Source organism: Neopsephotus bourkii, unplaced genomic scaffold (genome assembly GCF_033783945.1).
Source record: "Neopsephotus bourkii isolate Nb327-2 ecotype Australia unplaced genomic scaffold, CSIRO-AGI_Nbou_v1 NB_1346, whole genome shotgun sequence".
Classification (NCBI taxonomy): Eukaryota; Metazoa; Chordata; class Aves; order Psittaciformes; family Psittacidae; genus Neopsephotus; species Neopsephotus bourkii.
This window is the reverse complement of record NW_026901826.1, coordinates 2,082,685-2,107,195: the sequence shown is the minus strand read 5'-3', so window position 1 is coordinate 2,107,195 and position 24,511 is coordinate 2,082,685. Positions and strand designations below refer to the sequence as shown.

The window sequence follows — 24,511 nt, the reverse complement described above, 5'->3', positions numbered from 1 at the left end:
AAGTGACACCAGTTTTTTCCCAGCAGATTTTTCCAGGATCTGTTACATATGGCTGGTACTTCCATTGCCAAGCGTGTGAAGTAACGTGTTGCTTTAAACTAGCAGAGCTGCAAAAAATTAACTAGAACACAGCTCAGAACTGCAACAAACTGATTTTTCACTTTGGCGTTTGAGGTGCCGACTCTAACAGGTGTAAAAAAAGGGTAGCTGTCCTCAAACAATTTTCATGTCTAAAACAGCTTGCTCAGCCCGCTGGTGGTCCACTGTCTAAAATTACTTATCAGTAGAAACTAAGCAGCAATGAAGTGATGCAGAATGTGGAGTTTGATGCAGTGTATTGCTTAAAGAGCAAAGTTGCTCTCCCAAGACTGGTGGCCACAGATCTAGGCATCCAGTGGAGCACGTGTCAAAGTTATCTCTCAAGACTAAATACGCACAGACTTCCTGCAGAATAAGGAGCCTATTCAGACTGCAGACTTACTGCACCATATGTGCCTCATTAATTATTATTCTTCATGTTTTAATTGCTATTATTTTACTGTGCCCAAGAGGAATATAGATTTTATGTCATCTGTTAAAGACACAACTAGGAGAACTAAGGCTCAAAGGAGCAGCAGAGGCAGATGGTATACTGGCAGTTAAATTTATAAAACTCTTTTCTCAAGTCTTGCCAGGAAGCAGAATAGCTTTCTGCTTTTTTTTTTCTTTTGCTTTCAGGTGAGCAGTTTATTTGAAGATGAGTTTGCTGTATGTGAGAGGGTAGAGCAGTACGATTGGATTTCTCAGGAGTTCTGACATTCAGAAAAAAGACCACAAGAAGCTAAAATTCTTTTGACTGAGTCACAAATCATTTATTCATACATTCTTGCCACAGAGGATCCTCCACCAGTTTCTAAACCAAATAATATGTGCCATGTGTCCAGCTTCTCTTCTGTCTGTCACGTTTCTAGTTAACCTTGTTAACTGGGTTAGTGGAAAAACACTGGTATAATGTAACACAGGCAGTGACCTGCCAGATGACCTATGCAGATGAGATGAAGAATATCAATTTCAGGGTTGATTGGGGGTGTGAATAGGACCACTACTGCTAATAAAAACTAGGGATTTTTTGCAATCACGTCCCTCACAGAAAAGCAGTAGCCTTTGGAGGTACCAGGAGCTGATCTGAACTGCAGGTGAGAGTGCAAGTGCTCACATACCAGAAAGAAGAAAAAAGTTTACTGAAAGGGCAAGTAGTAAGGCTGTCAAGCAGCTAGGATTACTTGTTTAAATGGCATTTTGGGTCAGGAAACAGCTGGTCTTAAATAAGCAAATACTGCTTAGAAATTAGTATTGTGCTCTGTAAATATGGTGATATACAGGAGTTTAAGGATTTAAAGACCAAAAGATATTACAGAGTTTTCTACTTTTCTGCTGGTAAAATGTGGTAAAATTAGAAAAACTTATATTAGAATTTGTAAATATTATACAAATGAAAGTTGTCAAAAAATGTATTTTTTATATAGGATAATTTGAATACACTTGCGCTCACTGCAGTGGACAAGATTCTGCCACTTTATGTGTTAAAAAGTTTTGCAAAACCCACGTTTCCCATGCAGAGTATTTGAAGGCTCTGCTAAGCTGCAAACGGAAGAGCTTTTGTTTCACAGACACATTATTTAGCTATATTGTACGGTGTCCTCCTTTCTCTAGCACCTATACACAGTAAATACTTTATCCTGCACACTTTTACCCAAGCGCTGCATGGATGAGTGAATGAAAGTGCAACTTCTGTCTCTTTGCTGCTGCCTGTGCATAGTAGAGCAGTGGAAGACACATTCACAAGAATCTTTTCTTATGAGCCTCCAGAGAGTTGACCAGACCTGGTGAAAACACACATTTCAGATTTATTAATTTTTTTTTTGGTGGGGGGGAGAGGAGAAAAAAGAAGACGTTCATGGATTCTGCCATTCATTTCAGCCACTTTAAAGAACAACTGAATGTTTTCAAATATTCCAAAATCTAAAAAGGAATAGCTTGTTTTGGATAAGTAAATCAGTTATGTCTTTCCCATCTAACTTATTGTTCCAGGCAATGGGAGGGATATGTACTATACCAGGGAGAAGAAACCGTTACTAGTGAAGTGATTAGTCTGTAAGCCCCCAGAAAAGAAACCCCAACATTATCAATATATTACTCTGCTTTCTTTCTTCAAAGAAGTCAAAAGTGCAATTAGCTATGCAGAAACATAAATAAACAGTTCAAGTCCCCTTGAGTTTATGTGGAAATGTGACTGGGAGCCTGACTGATAGTAGGTCCCTGGGTACAACAGTCCCTTTCGTCAGTTCATTGTCATCATCTGAAAACTGACATGCATTTTTTCCATATCATTTTTATACAAAAGCTCTTTATCTATTTCCTCATAGTTTCTTGTACCGATGTTACAGTTTAGCTTAAATAACTCATGTTATGCCCATTGGAAGTAAACCTAGAGAGGGTGTTGCTGCGGGAGACTCTGGCGGCCACTGAAAAGGAAGGAGACAGAAAAGACATCCAGGCATGGCTCCTTCGGACAACAGACCTGTGCACTGTGGTGGTGTTTATGGAGATCTTAATTCTTACCAGTGTTATCAGGAACATCTCCAAGGCCTGTACCTATGCTGAGAATGAAATCAGCATCAGGAATAGATCCCTAGCTCGAAAGCCAAAAGGTACAGACAACCTGGTGTGCGCTTCACTGACAGCTAGCTTCTTCTGTGCTAAATTGCCTTGCAGTTAATTCTGATTTTCCTTCTGGGATTTCTCTCTGGTCAGACTATGGGCTTTGGTTTTGTGTGTGTGTTTGGGGTTTGGTTTTCTTTTTGTGGGTTTTTTGGTTGGTTGGTTGTTTGGGTTTTTTTTTGTTTGGTTTTGGTTTTTTTTGTGGGTTTTTTTGGTTGTTTTGTTTGTTTGGTTGTTTTGCTTGTTTGGGGTTTGGTGGAATTATTTTGAACCGTAAAGATTATCACACCCCAAAGCTTTTTTTTATCAAATCAGCAACAAGATGTGACAGTCTCAGATGTCTCAGAGATACGCATCATAGAAGATGTCTTTGGAAGAGGAAAGGAAGACCTTACTGATGTCTTCCTCTGACGTTCCTCTGGTGTACCTCTGGAGGGCAGTGTCTAATCTGACACCTGAGAGTCCATGTGTGAGAAGGGATTGGCAATACCTTGACTGTCACTTGAAAGATAAGAGACAACAGAGAATCCAAATGAGAGATACAAACCAGATACTAGACTTCCTTAATTCTGATGAGGTTTATAAAGGCCAGGGATTTATGGCAAGGAGGTAATAAAGGAAGGACTAAATTCTTGACCTGGTTAACAGTAAATAAACACTGAACTGCTGTGCATGTCAGCTCTGATCCTGAGAGCTCCAATATATGTTTGACTTCTGTAAAATTAGGGAGATGAGGAATTCACAGGTGTGAGGTGCTTTTACCAATGTTGCTTTAGTACCAGTGATGTTACCTCAGTCTTTATTCTGTCCCATTGGCAACCAAATGGAAATATAGCCGAGAGTGATCACCTAGCTGTGCTGCTTATGCACCTCTTTCCAGTCAAAATGTGCCGAGTTATTCAGAACCTTTAAAAAATGCCTAAATTAACTAACTGTTTTTTCTCAACCCCGGGGATCCCTAACACATTTCACTTACAATAAGTTTAGAAATTTTTAATAGTTAATCTGAGCAATCCAACTTATTTCACCTGAACTGTGCAGAAGGAGCATTATCAGCAAAATGGCAAGAGAGTGTGTCCAGCAGCTGGGAACAGCTGGCAAGTGGTGACCCTTTCAGCAGAAACAGCTGTTCACAGAACACACCTGTTGATGCCTGTGTTTCACTCACCCTTATATCCTAGGCATAGGAATATGTACAATGAAATGTTAGCTACCTCAGAACTAGGAAAGTAGTCAACTTCTTTGGACGTCTTGAGAGATGAAATATCTAGGAGGTAAAGGTAATAGAAACAGATGATGTGAATTAATTAACTAATTGGGGCATGAATGAATAAACTATGTATATGACTGTCTTTTGGGTGCTATGCGCTTACCAGTCAATTTACATGAACTAACTAACACTTAGAATACTAAATTAGGGAGGATAATTCTTAATCTTCAGATACATTAATTCTATTATTTGTATATCTAAAATATGTGAAAAAAATTTGAAAATACCATAGATATGTAGCTATGGAAGACGTTTTCTCCAAAGAACTTTGACCTTCAAAAATCCCAGAAGATATCAGAAGGAAAATCTGTGTTTATATAATTTCTCAGACAATCTAGCAAGAATTAAAGAGGTATTGGAATTAAAGATAACCACTCTCTATTCTCTGACCTGGACAGGTAATGGACTCAGACTTTCCTGAAGTCTCTTCCAGAGATAGACTTTAAAATGATCAGATCACATTTTATGTTGGTTTTTTTGTTTGTTTGTTTGGTTGTTTTTTTTTTAATCTCCAAATTCTGCAATGACATTTTAAAATAAAAAAGAAGAATTGTACAGTATGTAATTACTATATTAATGTCTGTATTTCAATGTGTGTACGTGCATTCCCTGTGGTGAATCATATATTGCAATCTTTAGAATAGAATAACACAAAATCTGATATTTAGAGTACTATAAAAAGAATATTAATGGTTACACATTCACTATGTCCCTAGTAGGGAAACAACAATAAAAGATGCTAGTCAGTAAGTGATTTTGTAATAATTTTTGATTTTTCAAAGGTACTTCTGAAACAAAGATGTAGAAGCATAGAATAGAATCATAGAATAGTTAGGGTTGGAAAGGACATTAAGATCATCTAGTTCCAACCCCCCTGCTGTGGGCAGGGACGCCTCACACTAAACCATCTCACCCAAGGCTTTGTCCAACAGGGCCCTGAACAGCGCCAGGGATGGAGCATTCACAGATTCCCTGGGAAACCCATTCCAGTGCCTCACCACCCTTACAGTAAACAATTTTTTCATTATATCCAAACTTCCCCTGTTTAAGTTTGAACCCATTACCCCTTGTCCTATCACTATAGTCCCTAATGAAGAGTTCCTCCCCAGCATCCCTATAGCCCCCCTTCAGATACTGGAAGGCTGCTATGAGGTCTCCACACAGCCTTCTCTTCTCCAGGCTGAACAGCCCCAACTTTCTCAGCCTGTCTTCATACAGGAAGTGCCCCATCCTCGTGGACCTCCTCTGGACTTATTCCAACAGTTCCATACCCTTTTTAGGTTGAGGACACCAGAACTGCACACAATACTCCAAGTGAGGTCTCACAAGAGCAGAGCAGAGGGGCAGGATCACCCCCTTCAACCTGCTGGTCAACTCCTTTTGATACAACCCAGGATACGGTTGGTTTTCTGGGCTGCAAGCGCACACTGAAGCCGGCTCATGTTCATTTTCTCATCGACCAGCACCCCCAAGTCCTTCTCTGCAGGGCTGCTCTGAATTTCTTCTCTGCCCAGCCTGTAGCTGTGCCTGGGATTGCTCTGACCCAGGGGTAGGACCTTGCACTTGGTACGGTTAAACTTCATAAGGTTGGCATCAGCCCACCTCACAAGTGTGTCAAGGTCCCTCTGGATGGCATTCCTTCCCTCCATTGTGTCAACCAAACCACATAGGTTGGTGTCATCGGCAAATTTGCTGAGGGCGCACTCAATCCCATTGTCCATGTCACCAACAAAGATATTGAACAAGACCGGTCCCAACACCGATCCCTGAGGGACACTGCTCATTACTGGTTTCCAGCTGAACACTGAGCCATTGACCACACCTCTTTGCGTGCAGCCATCCAGCCAGTTCTTTATCCACCAAGTGGTCTACCTATAAAATTGATGTCTCTCCACTCCCTTGAGACAAGGATGTCATGTGGGACAGTGTCGAATGTTTTGCACAAGTCCAGGTAGGTGACGTCAACTGCTCTACCCCTGCCCCTCAGTTCCGTACCCCCATCATAGAAGGCCACCAAATTGGTCAGGCAGGATTTCCCCTTAGTGAAGCCATGCTGGCTGTCACCAAGCACCTTGTTTTTCGTGTGCCTTAGCATGCCTTCCAGGAGAATCTGCTCCAAGATTTTGCCAGGCACAGAGGTGAGAGTGACTGGTCTCTAATTCCCCCAGTCAAATTACAGTTGTAATTCATCTGTATTTTAGAAGCGACAGTAAAATAAAGGATTTGGGGAATTTTTTTTTGTACCGTTGCATCATAAAATTTTGTTAGTTTGGAATTTAAAAAAATAGTATAGTTTTGTGTGTAAGAAGGGAAATTATCTTGCATCTCTATGCAACATTATGTCCAGGTCTAATGCTCAGTTTTGAGTAACATTAAAATCCAGTAAGAATTCAAAGGATACTCACAACACTATTTGCATTCAAATTAACTTTTTCCATTCATAGAAAAGGAGACAGAAAGGTGACATATCTGCTGGTGGAGAATTTTCAAGTCTGATGATAAAGACATGACACTATACAGTTGCTGAAAGTCAAAGTTACAAAATAATAAAGTTAAAATGACATCTATTAACATAGGAGTAGAATCCCAACTAAAAACTGAACATTGATGAGAAGGTGCTCTTTACCATTAGGAACTTCAAATTCTGATTTGATATAATTAAAATAATAGTTATTTAAAGCAAATTTTTATGATCTGTGTTTGAATGAGTATACCTGGGGCAGAAAAGGGAGGGAAGAAAGGACAGGTTGTTGAGGTAGTCTCATTGCTTTTAAAAATCTGTTTCATCCCATACCTTCAAGAGCATTAAGGAATACTGTGGCAGCTGTATAGCACTCAACATACCAAATGACACTTTGCTTAAAGTTAGAAATAACAATTAAACATCATTCTCTAAAGCTCAGTAATGATTTATTTCTCCATCTTGAGATGAAAAGAAGCCTACATAAATATGTTGAAAAGTTGTGTTTCTTTTTTTTCCTTTGGAGAATGAAATATTAGCTGTTGTCAAAGATGAGACAATTAACAGCATAGACGTATGTGTTGAGGGATTGCAGAGAATTTTAATTTTCAGATGGCTGACTACTGTTAACTGATTACTGATCACTAGATTTAGGGTTGTGAAGGGTAAGAAGCATGTTGTTTGGCACCAGGCACCCCTCGCCTCCCGCCCGCTGCCCAGGGCTGTGCCCCTGGAGTTGCACCCCATGCCTGGGAAGAAGCCAGGCGGGGCAGGGCTGCAGGCCAGCAGCCGGCCCCTCGCCCCCATTGCAGCGTGCCCAGGGACACAAGAGGCCCTCAAGCTGGTTCCAGTGTGGATGCTGAGGGGCAGGTGGACACAGCAGTGCCACAGCCCCAGCCAGGGCTGGTGGTGACAGCAAACATCATCGAGCCAGTTCCGCTGCTCCAGCTGAATCCACGGCAGACAGCGCCCAGGAGGGGCCTTCAAAGTGGCCCTGGGAGGGATAAGGATGAGAAGATGAAGGGCAGGGACCGCGGTTACACAACCAGAGTGCAAATAAAGCTTTGCTCTAGCCTGAATGCGGCAGTTGCTTTCTGTGACCTCTGAGCAGGATGTGACTGTGGGCAGTGCAGGCCATAAGATTTGCATGAAAAAGGGTTTGGGAATGAGCTCTGAGGCCCTGGGGCCAGGAGTTGAAACCTTGAAGGACAGGGAAAGCAAAGCATCAAGCCCTGGGAGAATGGGCCAGGATGTGGTTGTGGCAGGAATCTGGGTTGGAGGCCAGAGGATGTGGGGCTGTGAGAGTGTATGCAGCTCTGTGTCTGCACCGTTTACCTAGCGAGTTTCATAGGGCCCAAGGAGACTGATGTGTGTGCAGGCTGGGAAAGTGCCGAACAAGGGGATAAAAAGGGCTTGGGGGTAATAAATGGGATTTGAGCCTCTGCATTAACTGGAGTCTGTGTCGTGAAACGCCACAAATGGCTTCCATCACGTGGAGCATGGAAAGCGATGAACTGCTGTCCTGGGTTCAGCAGTAGCAGTCATTTTTGTCCTTCTTGGTAGCTGGTGCAGTGCTGTGTTTTGACTTTTGGTCTGGGAACACAGCTGATAACAATGATGTTTTGGTTTGGCCAAGGACTTTGTAAGCCTCATGCTCTGCCAGGGAGGAGGGGAAGCCGGGAGGAAGCAGAGACAGGACACCTGACCCAAACTGACCAAAGAGGTATTCCATACCACAGCACGTCATGGCCAAACACCTTTGGAACGGGACTCGTGGCGACGGCACCTGCCTCAAAGCGTGGTGCCAGACAGCTTCAGTTGCACCTTGGTGAGGTGGTCTGGGTACACTTCACCTGTACCTCACATGTCTGTTGCTTGCCACCCCCTTCAGACTTCGGGCAAACACTGGTCTTATCTGTGCATTGATGTGAAGTTGAGTCTATTGAGTAACAAAATGACTTCGTGATCTTACTTGTACAAAATAAAGGTTTTCTGGATGAAACAATGATTTGTGGTGTTCAACAGGTCTGGCTACAGTAATTCTTAAACTGAGGCAAACTGAAAGCAAGGCATAATAAAGTATACAGTAACAGCTGGCTATGCCCAAACCGTTATTCAGGAACTTTAGAAGTCCAAACCTTCACTCATCATGAGCAAGTAATTTTTCTTACCATCTACATATCTTACTATTCCTGTACTAAGTCTGTGCAGAGCTGAAAAGGAGTGATGGTAATGCTGCTCCTGTTCACCTGTTTTTGGACAGTTCAGTTAGTGTAAATAAACTATTCCTTCAAGGAAAAAAATATCTTATGAATGTTATTTAAAATTTTCTAGCATCAGAGGAGTTTTGCCTTTGAATATCTGGGAACTATGAGAGAAACAATACAGGACTAGGTGGGATCCATTAGCTGGATCTGGGAAGGCAATATATGTGGCCCTGTCCTACATACAAAGATAAGCATCATGCCTTGATTCTCTAAAGGAAGCAATGGTAATTCAGACATTTCAGCTGTGATTTCTGAAGTAGTTAATGTCTTCCTTGATGAGATTTGACAAGAAATTAATGGACTGACTGAATGGATTCTTCTATGTCTGTAGCATTCATCCTTCCTTTCCTCAGTGTTTTTTTTCTTTTCTTCTCTTAAGTCTCTGTCTTGATGCCCTGTCTGACACATGGGAGTACCCAGGTCTGTTTACAGGCAGGTGTCAGATCATATGACGAAAGATGCTGGAGAAGAGAGTGATGGGCTTTACGAAAGAGGCAAGCCACCCTCTTGGGAAGCCAGTATTTATCTTTCTCCTTTCCAAGTACCAGAGATGAGTATCAGAGGAAGGAGGGGAGCTGCAAATTGACAGTACAATCTGCTGTATGCAGTTACATGCAAGTGGAAAAGATCTTGGAGATGAGGAAATCATCATCATCTGCTTTACTGAACCCACTATCTGAGTTTCTTATTGAAAGCATTCCTCCTGCACTCGCTGAGGTTAAGATTTCACCATAACACTCAAGTCCATGCTTGGCTGGCCTGGTGCTGTTCTAGGAAGTATTATATTCTTACTGCATTTCTCTCCTGAGACAGGTAATAAGTTCACATCCTGAAGGAGCACCTAAATCTTTGTGCTTCTAACCTTTCAGCAGAGCTACCTATGGCATAGGTGAGAATGTGAGGAGTTTAGCCTAATGAAGCGCCTTCTGTAAGCTCCCAGCTCCATGTTGTCTGTTTAATCCTTCATGGTTAGACAAATGCATTAGCCGTTTAGCACAAGATGGCCTCTGCAAGGCTGGAATAACAGGAGACATAACCACAACATGACACCATCTGTGTGGCCTCAGTTGGCTACATAAACACAAAAGAGGAGGTTTCTATGCCTTTTAGAGAAATTCATGCTGCAGCACTTTTAAATTTATATGCTGAGTGACCTCTCAGACCAATAAATTTCTGTATAAATGAGACAGGGTTTACCAATGAGCTAGTCCCTCTTGCCTGTTAAATCTATACAAATATCAGTTACAAAATATGTTGGCCACAACGTGCAACCACATATGTGTTAGCAGAGAAAAAAATCTGAGGTAGGAAGAGGTGATATTTTTTATTTATTTTTTTTCGTGAGCCATATAGCAGAACCTTCTCTCTGGTGAAAAAAATGCATTTAAAGGACTGTAAAAGGGTTACAGCTTAAACTTTTGTTTAAATGCCAGACCACTGACAAGTTAAAATGCTTCCATACTCACTGATGAAGAAATAGGAGTGGTTGCTGTCAGTGACTTCAGTAATTGGCCTTATTTGAACAAAGAAGCTTCCTTCAAGACAGAGAAGAGTTGGTAATAAACTATTGTTTAATTCAGCTGAATTTTAACAAACATTTGGTAGCATAATAGGGAGTTTATTTACTTATGTATTTATTTCATTGATACTTACATGAAGAGTTATTATCTTGACCAAAATGGAATGAAAATGAGTTATACCATCATTTCAAAGGTCTGAAGTTTCACTCTGTGCTATTAATTAACAAAGTATTTTACTTGCAGTACTTGAACTAATCTTATTAGCTAGCAATAACTGCTTTAGCGTCTAGTAAAAAACATATCTGCCAACTGTGTGTAGTAACTTTCAGTTCACTACATGATGCATTCAATCTTTGCTATTGCCCATGAACATTGATATGAACACTATTTTTTCATTCAGCAGTACTTGAAAACCATAAAAGTCACGTATAAGTTCATTTTAGCATACATCTCATATGTCCTCATGTTCTTTATTATGCATATTACTGATATAACTTTAACTGAGATGAATTTGTTCTTAGCTAGAACTACACTGACTTACTCTGCTAGCTGTGGAAGTCTCCAGATTAAGGCTAAAGGATGATCACTATGATGTCTTTTTACACTCAAACCTCATATCTACATATGAAGCAACCAAAAAGATTTACAGCTGTGTGTGTATGTGAGACTGCACCTTTTATTTGTCTCCTTTTGCATATAGATAAATTATTCTGTCATTTCTTTGGTGGAAAAAAAAAAGATATTATTTCTGGTTATTTCCTCAGCATGTAGCCTATAACATGTCTAATAATACACAAAGCTTAACAATGTATGGTTTCATTGTTCCCTGCCCATTTCAAAACCAGTTCTGTGTGTTCTAAAAAGTAATATTGTGTCACCATTAATTCATCACAGAATGGCTCTGGCTGCCAATGCTTGAACAGGCTAAAATTTTTTGAGAGTAAATGAATTTCAATCTGTCCCATATTGAAAGCTGAGAATTAATAGCAGGCTTCCACTCAAAAATCAGGGACAGAATATAGCTAAGTACCAATGTCTTTCACACAGATACCTTTCATGCAGACGGACATTACCTTTCTGTCAACCTAATTAAGTATTACAGAGTAGATAAAACAAGACAAACACAGTCATTTAAATGTAATTGAGTACAGATCTTGTCATAGAAAACAGTAAGACATATAGGAGTCTTCTGAAATAGTCATATCGAATTAATTGAATTCTGTAGAGACATGAAAGGGTCAGACATAAAAATTAGGTAGGTGATGTGAGTTATATTCTTATAATAAGAGGTCAGAAGGCAACATTTACTTTGTCCTGGTAGTTGATTATTGCTGCTCTCCTCCACTTCCTGGCTAACTTGGAATGAGAATCTTACTAGATCTTAGCACTCAAGGACAGAAAGACTACTCTGGAAGAGCTATTACATTGTATGATCCAAAAATTTCTCATACTAGAAGCCAGAAAGACCATACTGGGGGGAAAACCAATCAAAATAGCAACAAAAAATCCCCAACCAAACCCCCAAAGAAACAACCCAGTACAATCATTTAAAGACATCACCAGTACATAGGGATGAACACACATATATTATAAACAGTGAAACCAATTAAATTGCCAAGTTCAATGAGGAAAGTGAGAGTCAATTGGATTCTTTTCAATAGTTCAGAGCTCCCACAGTTGGCTTTATGAACCTCAGGCAGGGGAAGCAGCAAAGAAATGCTGAGCAGTTCTCGGTAACTGTTTAAACAGGAGCTGGTGTGAGACTGCTGTTCACTGCACAGAACTCTATGTTTTACCCATCAATTTTCCCCTTTATGCCCTTGTTTCCTTACATTCTTTATGAAGCACAGCCATGAACCGTGGTGGAAGAGCTTTATTCTGCAGTGCCAAGAGCAGTGTAGTCTTGGTCCTTAACTGCTAAATAATATCTAAATAATAAATAATGATAATGGTCCTTGGCTCTCTACACTGAAGACCAAGTGATTTATATCTATTACATTTCTCTTTTTCTCTATAAACAGTGTCTGAGTTAAAAGGCATGAGGTTCAGGGCCTGGAGACAGTAATGATGTACTGCTTCTCACTACACACTGCAGTAAGATTCTATATGGCCCTGACTGGCTTCAGCAAGGACCTACCTTACTCCCTTGCCTATGACCCAGGAACCCTATTTCATCTCAGGTTGGGACTCTATTTCCTACTTGGGCTGTGCTGGTGCTGCCTCCAGACCAGTGTCTGCCTTCTGCTGTTCTTGACTTGGATGACTTCTTGGATGGATGTTGGACTTGACTTGCCATTGTGAATTTGTCTGAAAGTCACTGGACTGCTGACACAACCTGTTATCGTCAGCAGCCCTGCCCAGCTTACTGTGCTCATGTTCCACGGGGCTGAACTTTCATGGTGAGGGCTTTGCCTGCTGCTGATGGGGTCACTGTGTCTTCTGGTTCATCTGCCTCAGACAGCAGCCACACTCCTGGAGGCTCTCAGGGCCCCAGAGAACACAAAATGTGGCTTCCCAACAGCTGACAGGGCTCTCATTGGTGATCCAGTATATCATTAGCAAAAGTTCCTTTGCATACCAGCCTACTGAAAGCAGAAAACCTGGATGATTACAATAATAGTGGTGTAGCTAGCTGTGAAACAACACATCAAGTTATTTTTAGCTCATTCATGATAGGAGAACAAAGTCCCTAAAATTGTGCAATCTTTCTTATAAAACAGAGGTAGAAAGGGGTCTTCCATAATTAATGTCAGATTAATAGAGCTGGATCTGGTTAGAGAAACACATGAGCCACCCACCTGTGGGGGTCTAAAGAGAAACTGGTAGCGTTCTCTCTCACAAGAAACACCTGTGTGGAATGGGAGACTGGCTAATCCAGTTGCAACTTGCCTAATTAAAATAGTCCTCTGTGACCAAAGGAGAGAGAATGTCATGTTTTGAAGAGCTGTAGTCAGCTCGCCGTTTGACACTGTCTGTGACCGGATAAGAGGTCTGACTTCCTCCACGTGACTTCCGATTGCTTCACTTACTGCTGAACGTTAGAGTGATCATGACCAGATGCTTCCACTAAAACTCCAGCAGGTTGTGCCTGCTTTTAAATTGAGGAAGACTGATGGTCTGGTGAATAAGTCTTGTTGCTTCTGTAGCTACAAGTATCTTTTTCTTATGCTTTCTGTTCAGACTAACCTAACTAAAATCTGACCTACCATATGCTCATTCATGTACAAATGACTTAGAAATTCTCTATCAATGGACTACTGAATTAAGGGCCTGCTTCAGTAAATAGTTGCCTTTTACTCAACTTCATTGCCATTGATATGTACCTTTTTTATTATTATTTTCAAAGGAATTAGTATGACATTTTTCCTAATCTGTCTTTTAAGAAGAGAATATGCTGTTCAACAGTTGTCTTGGAAATGGATATATGTCTATTATTAACACACAATATGTGCTACCACTAATAACTACTGAATAATATTAAAAATCCTTAAGGATTCATTAAAATTCATTAGAACCATGTGTTCATGGACTTCAAGGGAAGTAGGTCAACCTAACCAGTTGAGAGATGATTACCTAGAGAAAGACCAGAGAGACAGTTTTTTCTTCGTTACTAAACTGCCATGGAAATTTTACCTATTTCTTGTTGTTTCTACAGAATTTCTCCAGGAGACATCTGAATGAAAAATGCAATATAAGATTGGAATATAGGTACTATAGATGGGATCAATTTATTTCTTGTTTTGTCTATAATGTTAATTTAAACCCTTAAACTGTTTCCATCTCAATTTCTATGCTGCTTTCCACCTTAATGTGACCTTGGCTTTCCATACAAAGATTGCAAAAATATATTAGATTTCAGCTATATGTTTATTATTTCATGCAGTCTTTTAAGAAGAACCTGTATAGGAACAAGGTTGTTGTAGATTTTATCTGCATCTTCCCTTTGACTTATATAAAAACATAATTTCAAATAATATGATTTAATTGTGTATAGAAGAAATGAATGGAAAACAACCATCCATACTCAGTCATTTAAAACCAAAGAAGTTTTTTTTCAGACACAAGGCAGCACACATGGTATTGAGCTATATATTTGGATCCCCAGTCCAGGAGCAGAACATCAGAGGGCAGTATTCTCAAAAGTCCGATAGTCAAGAAAATGGTTCTTTCATGTAGTTAGAACAAAGGGGACTTGGATATTCCTAACTAACCTGCATTCCATTGTTAAGAGTCTTTAATGTTAGTTTATGTCAAACAAAATTTCTAACTTTAGCCTATTCCTAGAGGCCCCCTACTCTGGGGTTTTGCATGGATTTTTTTTTTTATTTATTTTTTATTTTGCTTTTTTCACCAAGGCTGATATCATATAAAAACATCAGTCAGAGAGGGAGATGGCAGAAATCCAAACCTAAGTTCTTGCTATGAGAAGAATTCATTGTGGCCTCTTCCTCTAATTGCAGCTCTGATTCCTTTCCACTCTAAACATTGAAAACCCCTCACTTAAGGATTAGTTAAATCTGATTTAGACTGCTGCTTCTTTTGATCAAATGTAATTTGAAATCACTGCATTTCCTGAACAACTTTCTCCCAAACGTCTTCAGAAATTTTAGCTTTTAAAATCTTTATAAAATAGATTATTTTTACACTAATTTATCCATAAAACAAAATTATATACTTCCATGCTATGTGACTATATAGTTTGTACAGTCTGCATACAACAATTATATCTACCAAACACTGTGTGCACTATTCTTACAAAGTACTGTACAAAATGGCTTTGAAAATGCATGTAAGAAGGAATTTAATATGAAAACTATTAAAGTCAGTTACACAATTTGTCCAAGGTTGTTTGGGGTTTGTTCATTTGTTTGGTTTTTCATTTATTTTTTGTTTCCCAGGAAACGTTAGAATCACTTGGCTTCTCCATCCAATCTGAGATGGCAATGACAACACAGCAAATTGTATCCCACAGGCCTCTCCTCAAGGTGGTGGGAATTTGATAATGTTAACATACGTATCTAAGCCACATTAAATACTGCAGGTCTCTTACCTGGCTCCCATCTGCAGAAGAATAAGGGAGCTCTTAGTCCTGCCACGTCTGTTCTATGTGAATGTCTGACAGATCTGAAATATCAATGAAAGTCTATGTGCTTAGACAACTTAACTGCTTCTGGAGTGAGGGAAGGGGAGCAAGGCAGCCCATTACTTTCACTAAAGTCTGAGTCAGTGCCTTGGTTAATTAAAAAGCTGACTCATTTTTTTAATGAAGCATCTTTTAAACTATTTGCAATTTCATTATTCCTTGTCTTTTATTTGAATTAGTATATATACTTTTGTGGTATCTTTTTCTTGCAGCTTCAGTTGCAGATTATGACCTCATAGTCATACAAGTTATACTCATCTTGGAGGAGCACAGATTGTACTGTGGTGATATGGAGTTTCAAAACTATATATCTGTTGTGGATGCAGGCGATGCCCCTTTTTTCTAATCTACCTTAATGTGATCTGCCTTCACCCATCTCCAAAATACAGTAACCTTAAATTCGTGGTAGTGGAGGGGTCTGACAAGACTTTACTGTTTTGTGATCTATAGCAGGCTTTGCTCAGTGAGAAACAGCTATGCTGTGTCCTGCAGAGCAGCCCCTGCCCCAGGCTCTATGACAAGTTGCTCTGGGTAGCATCATGGGGGGCTTTCAAGGAGGTAGAAGGGTCATTTCCAGTGGGACTAGCACTAGTCTCTGCTACTGCTGTCTAAATTTGTCAGGGTGGCATTAACTGGAGTCTTCCCTGAGGTTTGCAAAATGTGTGAATATCTTCCTTCTTTGTGAAGGAAAGTACACCTTTGGTGAGGGCTTGTCATTTCTGAGGATGAGTTTGACAGAAGTTGTCTGCTCTTTTCCTTGCTTTGTAGGGATCCTTCCTCAGGATTATTGCTGTTACCTGAGTCTGTCCTTAGTGGACTGCTGACTTCAGTAACAACAGATGTAGTGACAGGAACTGAGTTAAGGTCTCAAAGAAAGAGACAGAGATGGGAGAATTAGGCAGACTAGACACTGAAGTAACTTACTAATGTAACACATACAGCAATTATACATTTGAATACCATGTGTCCTCTGTTGTTCTGCTGCGAAATCCTTTAAATGGAAAAATAGCGCAGATTTGTGATGATATTTTTGAGGAAAAAATGAAAACAAGGTATCAGTTGTATTTCCTATGAAAAGCAGATTTGCATTCTTTGGACAAGCATTTAGAGATGCGTAATATTATTTGTATAGCAGTCCTTACCTGTATAGCATTAATTAGATATGCAAAAATTATTAATATGCAAAATATTAGGTATGGAACCCGTGTTTTTATTGTGGTAAGAACCCATAAGGAGATACCAGTGCGCAATGCCCTATAAAAATGTAAAATAAAGTACTAGTAATGTGTGATTTCTAATACAAAGCTAGTGAGTTATATTTCTAAACCAGAAATATAGTCTTTCTGTTCTTCTTTCCTCCCCTGGGTTTCATTTAATATTGGGACATAAATTGTGAGATATGTAGGTAAAACAAAATCCATGGAAAATAAAGAGACAGTAAAATAAATCACAACATCTAAGATTCATGAGTTATCAAAAAACATGTTTTTTCAGGGCTTTTATTTTTCTTTCCTTTTTTTTTTTTGTTAACAACTGTGCATTATATTTAAATATAATTACAGTGATGTGAAAAATTATGGAATTCAGTACAAAGATAAAATACCATCTCTTAAAAAATCTCTTTGGCACAAATTGAAGGCTCTTGATATTCAAGGAAAAAAAAAAAAAAGAAGTGTTCCTCTCAGAATTAAAAAGTACCCAATACCTAGAATTTTAACAAATAACTATAAAACTATCACGTCAATTCAAAAGACAGCATTCTTTTTTCTTTGTGAAATGGTTCCCAGACCTGTTTAGATAAGTCCCAGAAAAGTTGTGATTTTTTTTTTCTTTGCCTTCTTTTTCTGTTTACGACAGCCAAAGAACACTGCCAGATATTTTGTTTGTTTTATCATGAAGGTGTAGCCTTAATTTCTGGACTAACTGCACAATCAAAGGGGTAAAAAGTCAGCAAAGACACGGCACTTGCTTTCTGCCTAAAGATATGCAAGGTTTGCTTTTTAAGATTTTCTTATTATCAGTGCAAGGCAAAATTTGCTCAGTTCTTTAGAATATAAAAGTGTGAAATTTAGTATCATAAGGAATTTCCTACTTGTCCTGGGTTTAGCAGTAGCAGACATTTTTCTCCTTCTTGGTAGCTGGTGCAGTGCTGTGTTTTGACTTTGGGTTGGGAACAGAGCTGATAAAAATGATGTTTTGGTTTGGCCAAGGACTTTGTGAGCCTCATGCTCTGCCAGGGAGCAGAGGAAGCTGGGAGGAAGCAGAGACAGGACACCTGACCCAAACTGACCAAAGAGGTATTCCATACCACAGCACGTCATGGCCAGGAGGTAACTGGGAGTGACCCGGAAGGGCTAGGTGGACTGCAGGGTTGGAGGAGGTATCGGTCGGTGCTTGGTCGGGCTGGGGGTGCGAGTTATCGGTCGCTTGGTGATGAGATGGTGTATTCTCTTCCTTTGTTATTTCCTTTATCATTACTATTATTGGTGGTAACAGTAGTGATTTGTGTTATACCTTAGTTACTAAACTGTTCTTATCTCAACCCGTGGGAGTTGCATTCTTTTTGATTCTCCTCTCCGTCCCTCCGAGAATAGGGGAGGCCAAGAAGGGGATGGGGGGAGTGGACAAGCTGTCTGGATGGGTTAAACCACGACACAACTAATACAATAAAAACCCTACAATACTGTGAATTATATGCTCTCCTCTAACCAGAATTACCGAACATTTTTTGTTTGTTTGTTTATATTAATAGCACTTTGAAAATTGATTTAATAACTTCGTATTTTATTATTATTTTTAGGTTAAAGTTTTCTTTGCATTCACAATGGAAGCTCAGTAAAGAAACTGTACAATTATAGAACAATACTAAAAATGTAACTTAGTCTCAAGAGTTTTCATGTAGGTGTTAATCTAGAGTTACTATAGCAGACAGCCCAGTTTCCACATAGTTTGCAGAATTAATCTTCTTTGTCAGCTATAAAGAATTTTGCTGATCAAGACTGTCCGTGTGGTTTATAACTACCAATTTATAACAAACGTTTCCATGTCTCAGTATAGGGGATGTAATAAAGACCCAAGATCACTCAACCAGTGCACGTAATTTTAGATTTTTTAATCCCATTTATCTTTTACTAGTGTTTCTCTTGAGAAAGAAAGGTATTTTGGCACTTGTCTTCTGATTATTATTTTATGGAGAATTTAATGGATGTTTTTCCAAACAAATAAGGAATACAAAGGGGTTTATATTACTGTTTTAAACTCTGGATTCATAAAATATGATGTCATAGGATTAGTGACTATTTAAAAACAATATCTACATATCCTCAGTAGATAATCACACTGGTCCCAAGCGATAGGAAAGCAATGCAGGAAACTGCTTTGTTTTCAAGATGAAATGGGCTGGTGTTTGCTTTGCTCAAACGTTAGAGAGTCCATACCTACAGAAATATGTAGTTACAAATTGAACACAAGGTAGCACCTGAGCACCTCTAGTAATTTATATCAGATGTGATCTTCTTTCTAGGTTTTATAGTTATGTGCATAAAACTCTCACCTCACAGAAAATGAAAAACTATGCATTTTTAAGCACTGTTTTTCAAATGGTCTTATTTTCTTCCGGTACTAAAAATCTTTAAACATAAAAATTGAAGCAGGATAAGCCTTATTGGCCAGCCTTCCTGCTACCAAGTATTTTTTCCTTTCCCTATGCCAGATCTCCTCATGAAGCATTACTTGATATAGCCCTAAAAGAAAAGATTAATATTTTCACTGATTCACAGCACAGCATGTTTGTTGACTGAGACAGCTGCAAGAACAACTTCTTGGGCTGAATCCTGATTTCCTTCAGCACACTGCATTATCTGGGAATTCCTGGGCTCTTTTTGACCCCCTATATCATGATTTTATTTCCCATCCTCCTACCCATGACTTACTACAAATGTTCCCACCTCCATACAAGCCTCCTACTCATCCAAAACCACACGCATATTCATATCAGTCATCATTAGCGTTTTTGTTTGAGGCAATGCAGGTGTTTCTGTAGTGGGTTCCACACGCCTGGAATAGTCTTGCAGAGAGCAATTCATGCTCTCTTAATATTCCTGTTTATAATTTTAATTGCACTTCAGTCACACTGGCCTCTCCATCCTGGAGAATAATTGATCTTGTCTGTGAATGTTGGAAGCTGAGCTTGTAGGGTTTCTTCAAATTTCCCTTAACTTTTATTATCAGTAAGTGTCTACACATTATTTAAATGTGAAAATTTGCACTGACCCTGGTTTGGGTTCAGTCTTAGAATTTAAATATATGCTAAGGGATTCCTAGAATTTAAATATATGCTAAGGGAGACATATATATATATAAATATATATAAGTATATGTTCTGAATGAAGATTTTATGAAGATTTTATTTTGGAATTAATTATATTTTTTGTCTAGTGTCTGTTGGAGCACTGTAGTTATCAAACAATACACAGTTTATTCTTATAACTTATGTGTGCAGATGCCTTTTTTCAACATTTATTTATGTTTGCATTGTATGTGTTATAACATTACTATTAAAACATGCTTCGTATCATGTAAGACTTATATAGATGGAAAAATGAATACAAAATCCTGTGGTTTTCATCTTGATGAGAATACTGTTAATAAAACAGTAAATACAGAAAAGATAATAAGGAAAGTATTTCTGAAAAACTATAATGCAAACCAGCTTTGCATGTCAGATTAATAGAATAATATTTTACCTAAAAATTTGAATGTCCCACCCTTGCCAGATTTCAGCCCTAATATATTTTGGACCATAGCCACAGTGAAATACCTATTTTTTAGTAGTTAAAATAAAACTTTATGAAATATAACAAAATGTATGAGGAAGATTTCCTTGGGATCTTAGATACAGGACAGTATCAAGCATTATCTCCTCTTCAGTCTACTCATTTATCAAAGGTATTCTAAGGGAAATGCTTAGCATTTCTGAAATAAAACATGAGATTACATTTGATGAGAAAACTCTCACTGATGTGAAAAGGCATTGATCCATCAGGAAGGCACATGGATGTTCTAAGTGACAAAGATACTGGTTACCCTTAAATTGCCTGTCTGTTACATTACACTGTTTAGTAAAAATCCAAACTGTGACTCATCACTTTTAATAAGGATGCATCTGAGAAGATGAATTAAATCTCAGACAGAAGAGGCAGGTGAACTTGTCCTAACTATAGGTGGTGCAGTAATTAAAAGCGAGGAAACCACACTCCCTGCCAGTTCATTAGACAAAACAGTATGTGGAAAATGTCTCTTCATGTCTATTTGCAATAACTGCTTGCATTTCTCTGTTGCACTATTCACAAAGCAGCAAGATGAATTAAACTGAAGAAAGATGCACTTCCTATTTTATGTGTGTCCTTCTGTGCAATCAATGCTTCCAGTCTTTGACTAAACGCTTAAAGCTTAAATTAACTAAGAGACCTGTCAAATATAACAGTGGAAATCTATATCTAGTGATAGTGTTAAAGTTATTGAGTTGAGCCAGCAACATTACTTAGGAGCGTATTGCTGTCTGAGAGGGATTATATCATGTTGTCTTTCAAGTTATTTTTTACGTATACCTTACTAAGCGGTTCCAGATGGAGTTTGACCTAGAGCTACTGGTGCTGACCTTTCTTGCTTCATCTCATGGTATGTAGAAAAACTAGCTCCAGTATATATGATCTTACAATTTAGCAGCAAAAATATATATAACTGATTTTCTGTACTTTCATTCCTATTTTCCATTAAAGAATATTGAGATGCATTTAGTTTTTTCCGTAATAAAATGAGAGGCAATTCACAGGAGGGCAGCTTTTGGGCTTGAGCTGATTGTAGTTTAGGCATTTTCAGTGCAGCAGTTTGTGCCCTAGTTGAACACTTCATGGGCAGTATCAGACAGCAATGTGATTTCAACTGAAGTGACTGGATTGACATGAGACCAACTGAAATCACAGTCTAATCCATGTCTGCAAAACTGATTTCTGCTTTCCAATAGAGTCTGCATGGTTTGATACAGCCCTGACCCTGCAAAAATTTGTGCATGTATTTGTCATTATCAGCAGTAGATTCTTACCTTCTGATGGAACTTCATATTAATCGGGTAATTACTGAGATTTCATTGCACTAACACTTATTAGTAGCTAAGAGCTATGGGGATATCCACCTACCTCAGTTTTTAGATTTCCTGATATCCTAAGCTTTTGCTTCAGGGACCACTTCAGTGCAAAGGAGCCTTTCCAGATGACCCAAGCACATGCTACCTTACTCTCTGAGGCATCTACCTTATCAGCCTTGAGTTTTCTTGATATAGACACTATTTATGGAAAAGTACCTCTCATAAGGGACTTGTAAGCATGCTTATGAACACTTATGGACTATGCTGGAAGACTCATGCATGTTGCATTTTACTAATGGTATTACCCAAAGTTGAAAATAAAGATGACAATGAAAAGAGGAATAATAAAAAATAATAAGCCAGATCTACAGAACTTCACTAAGACTCTTGAAATGGATTCTTTTGCATAAAACATAAAGGTAGTGAGATAGTTGACTTGGTTGATGGCTACAGTATTTGCAAGTATTTTAGCATTATTAATTAATGTAAACTGTTAATCTCTTACACTCAGAGTAAACAGAGCATCACATAAACATCTGTAGGAGGTATTTGCACTCTGACATGGTGGACTAGTTGTGGTCTGGTGCCACTCCCTGCAACTAGTGCAAGAGGCTGAAAAATTTCCAGTATAGCTGCAAAAGTAGAAGCATTAAGGAAAATAAACAGGAATAGAGGTCAGCTCCATCTTATTAAGTCCGGTCTAGCTCTGTATGATCAGTCTAATTGCAGAAGTGACTCGGGTAACTACAGCATCCCTGGTATTATATACAACTCACAAACAAACAAAAAATCCCATTATAAATATTTTAAGAACTAGTAATCTACACCTGGCACTTAGCAGCCATGATTAGGAACTGAAGATGTGACATAATTTCTCACCCACCCTCTCTCCACGCCCCAGTACTGATTACTTGATTTTTAAGGCAGTTCTATGCCACTATTCTACCTTAACTTTGTCTCTAGTATCTCTATTTTACTATTGCACTTTAACACACAGAAATCCTCTCTGTTTGAGAATAGCGCAAAGGGGTGCAGCTTACTAATTTCAGTAATTTTTCATTCTTCTGAATTTCTTTTAAAGGTTTGTCTGTATCCTATCAGCATCTAGAAATGAAATCACATTTTTTAGGGTTATTGATTCTTCATAAAAATTAATAGATTGTGTTAGTCCCTGCCACAAGGCTTGGATGGAAGGTTGCAACTTGCAAGAATGAGTTTAAACTTCTCAACAGGATGGCAATTTAACCTTTTTGTTTGCTCCTAATCTTATTGCAAATTCCCTGAGTCTATATTTACCTTCAAGGCAAGTGAAGGTTTTAAACATATATGCAGGAGGGATTAAACAGCCGTGTACCAAAAGAGCAAGAAGAGGAATTTTGAAAAGTTTTCAAGTTTAGGGTGAGACCCAGACTAGTGTCTAACCTGTCACTCAGGTTCTCATTATAGACCCAAGGTCAATCACACTGACCAGGATAACTTGGGTGCACTTAAGTAATGTGCTTTTAAAAAATACTTTATTTCTAACACTGCTGGAGACAAATGTCTTTATTTTTGCAAGTTTTCCTTAAAAGTACCAGTGCTTTCCATGTACCTTTTAGTGCTAAATTATTTTTTTTAGAAGGGAATTACACCTTCAGTCATTTTTTTTCTTATCTTTTTTTCAGGGCTGGGAACATTACATGATTGATGGGCTGAAATATTTAAATCCTCTTTTCATCTAAGTATCAGGCTCCACCAGTCAATGCCTACTGTAGGTTTCAAGGGTACTAATACTTTTAGATCCTTAAAAAAAGGAAAAAAAAAGAAAGAATAAAACATTGCTAGTAGCAAAAGAAATTGCTGATACAAAATGGTGTCTTGATAGAAAACAAAGAAATGAAAATGTACCCAGCTTCTGCAACTGGATCTGCACAGGCTGATTCTGGCACCAATTTTCAAAAATATGGGTCTGACTATTGAAGCATGACTGGAGTGGAAAACTCTAGACTGTAAGTGCAAACACAGGGATAGCATTTACATCAGCTGGAACCACATTAAGCTGTAGGTGTTCTAGGCAGAAACTGTGTTTTTATATATATTGTAAAATATTCAGCTTTGTACAGACACCCTCAGTTCTGACAGATAGTTTGTAATAAAATAACTAATAATAAAATAGATGTTGAAAAAATACATATGGGTATGTTATGATTTCTTACTAGCTCCTTGTTTTCTTACATTTCCGTTATTTGAGATGAGAAAACACAAGATAAATTTTGGCAAAATCTGCCATAACAGACAATTTTTTTTCTAGAGAGACCAAGAAAGGAACAAACCTGAAATGTCTGAAACATTTAACCTGGATAGGGGAAACCAGTGAAATATCGCATGGCACAACCCAGTGTAAATCTGATCTAGAGAATGTCTTTACACTGTGCAAGTAATAAATTAAATCATATCCACTTAGGTTGCAAGAAACTGCTGCCAGAAATGTACATTTAACATTGAGCTGTAGAGAAATTATGTATTTTGCATTAAATATAAATAGCAGATAAGTACTTAAAAAAAAGCATCCCAAAACACTCAGTAGAAATCCAGTTTCCTCCTTGCATTTATTGAGAAGTCTGATCTCATTTTCTCTTTTTCTGTGAAAAAAAAAAAAAAGAAAAATCATCTTTTCCTTAACTTTTTATTTAAATTTTTTTTTTTTTAACCTGGCCATGTAATTCTGAATACCGTCCATAAACGTAAAACAAAACCCACTATATCTAACCATTACTGTATGAATCAAATAATATTAATGGAAGAGTATTCAGAAAATAGCTGATCTGTAATTTTATTAGTAGTTTAATTTCTTATACATGCTATACTTTCTTCAGTATCAACTGTAGATGAGATAATGCACCACACAGACTTTCTAAAATAAACTCTGTTATTCTAACCTTCCTTTTTCATTGGTATTGGAAAATTTCTTTGGCTGCTCTTGATTTTCATCACTTTTCCTTTTTTTTTAATATCTGAGCTGAGTT

At 38.4% G+C, this 24,511-nt stretch overlaps 2 long non-coding RNA genes across 2 annotated transcripts in view; one reads left to right on the top strand and one right to left on the bottom strand.

Annotated features, from left to right (window-relative positions):
- LOC133219321 (uncharacterized) overlaps nucleotides 1-24,511 on the bottom strand; it is a 92,794-nt gene that overhangs the window by 34,053 nt on the left and 34,230 nt on the right. The window lies entirely within an intron of this gene.
- LOC133219320 (uncharacterized) lies at nucleotides 1,133-15,298 on the top strand. The gene is made up of 3 exons (XR_009727395.1): nucleotides 1,133-1,175; nucleotides 13,874-13,926; nucleotides 15,117-15,298. It is a non-coding gene; the product is annotated as an uncharacterized LOC133219320 (long non-coding RNA).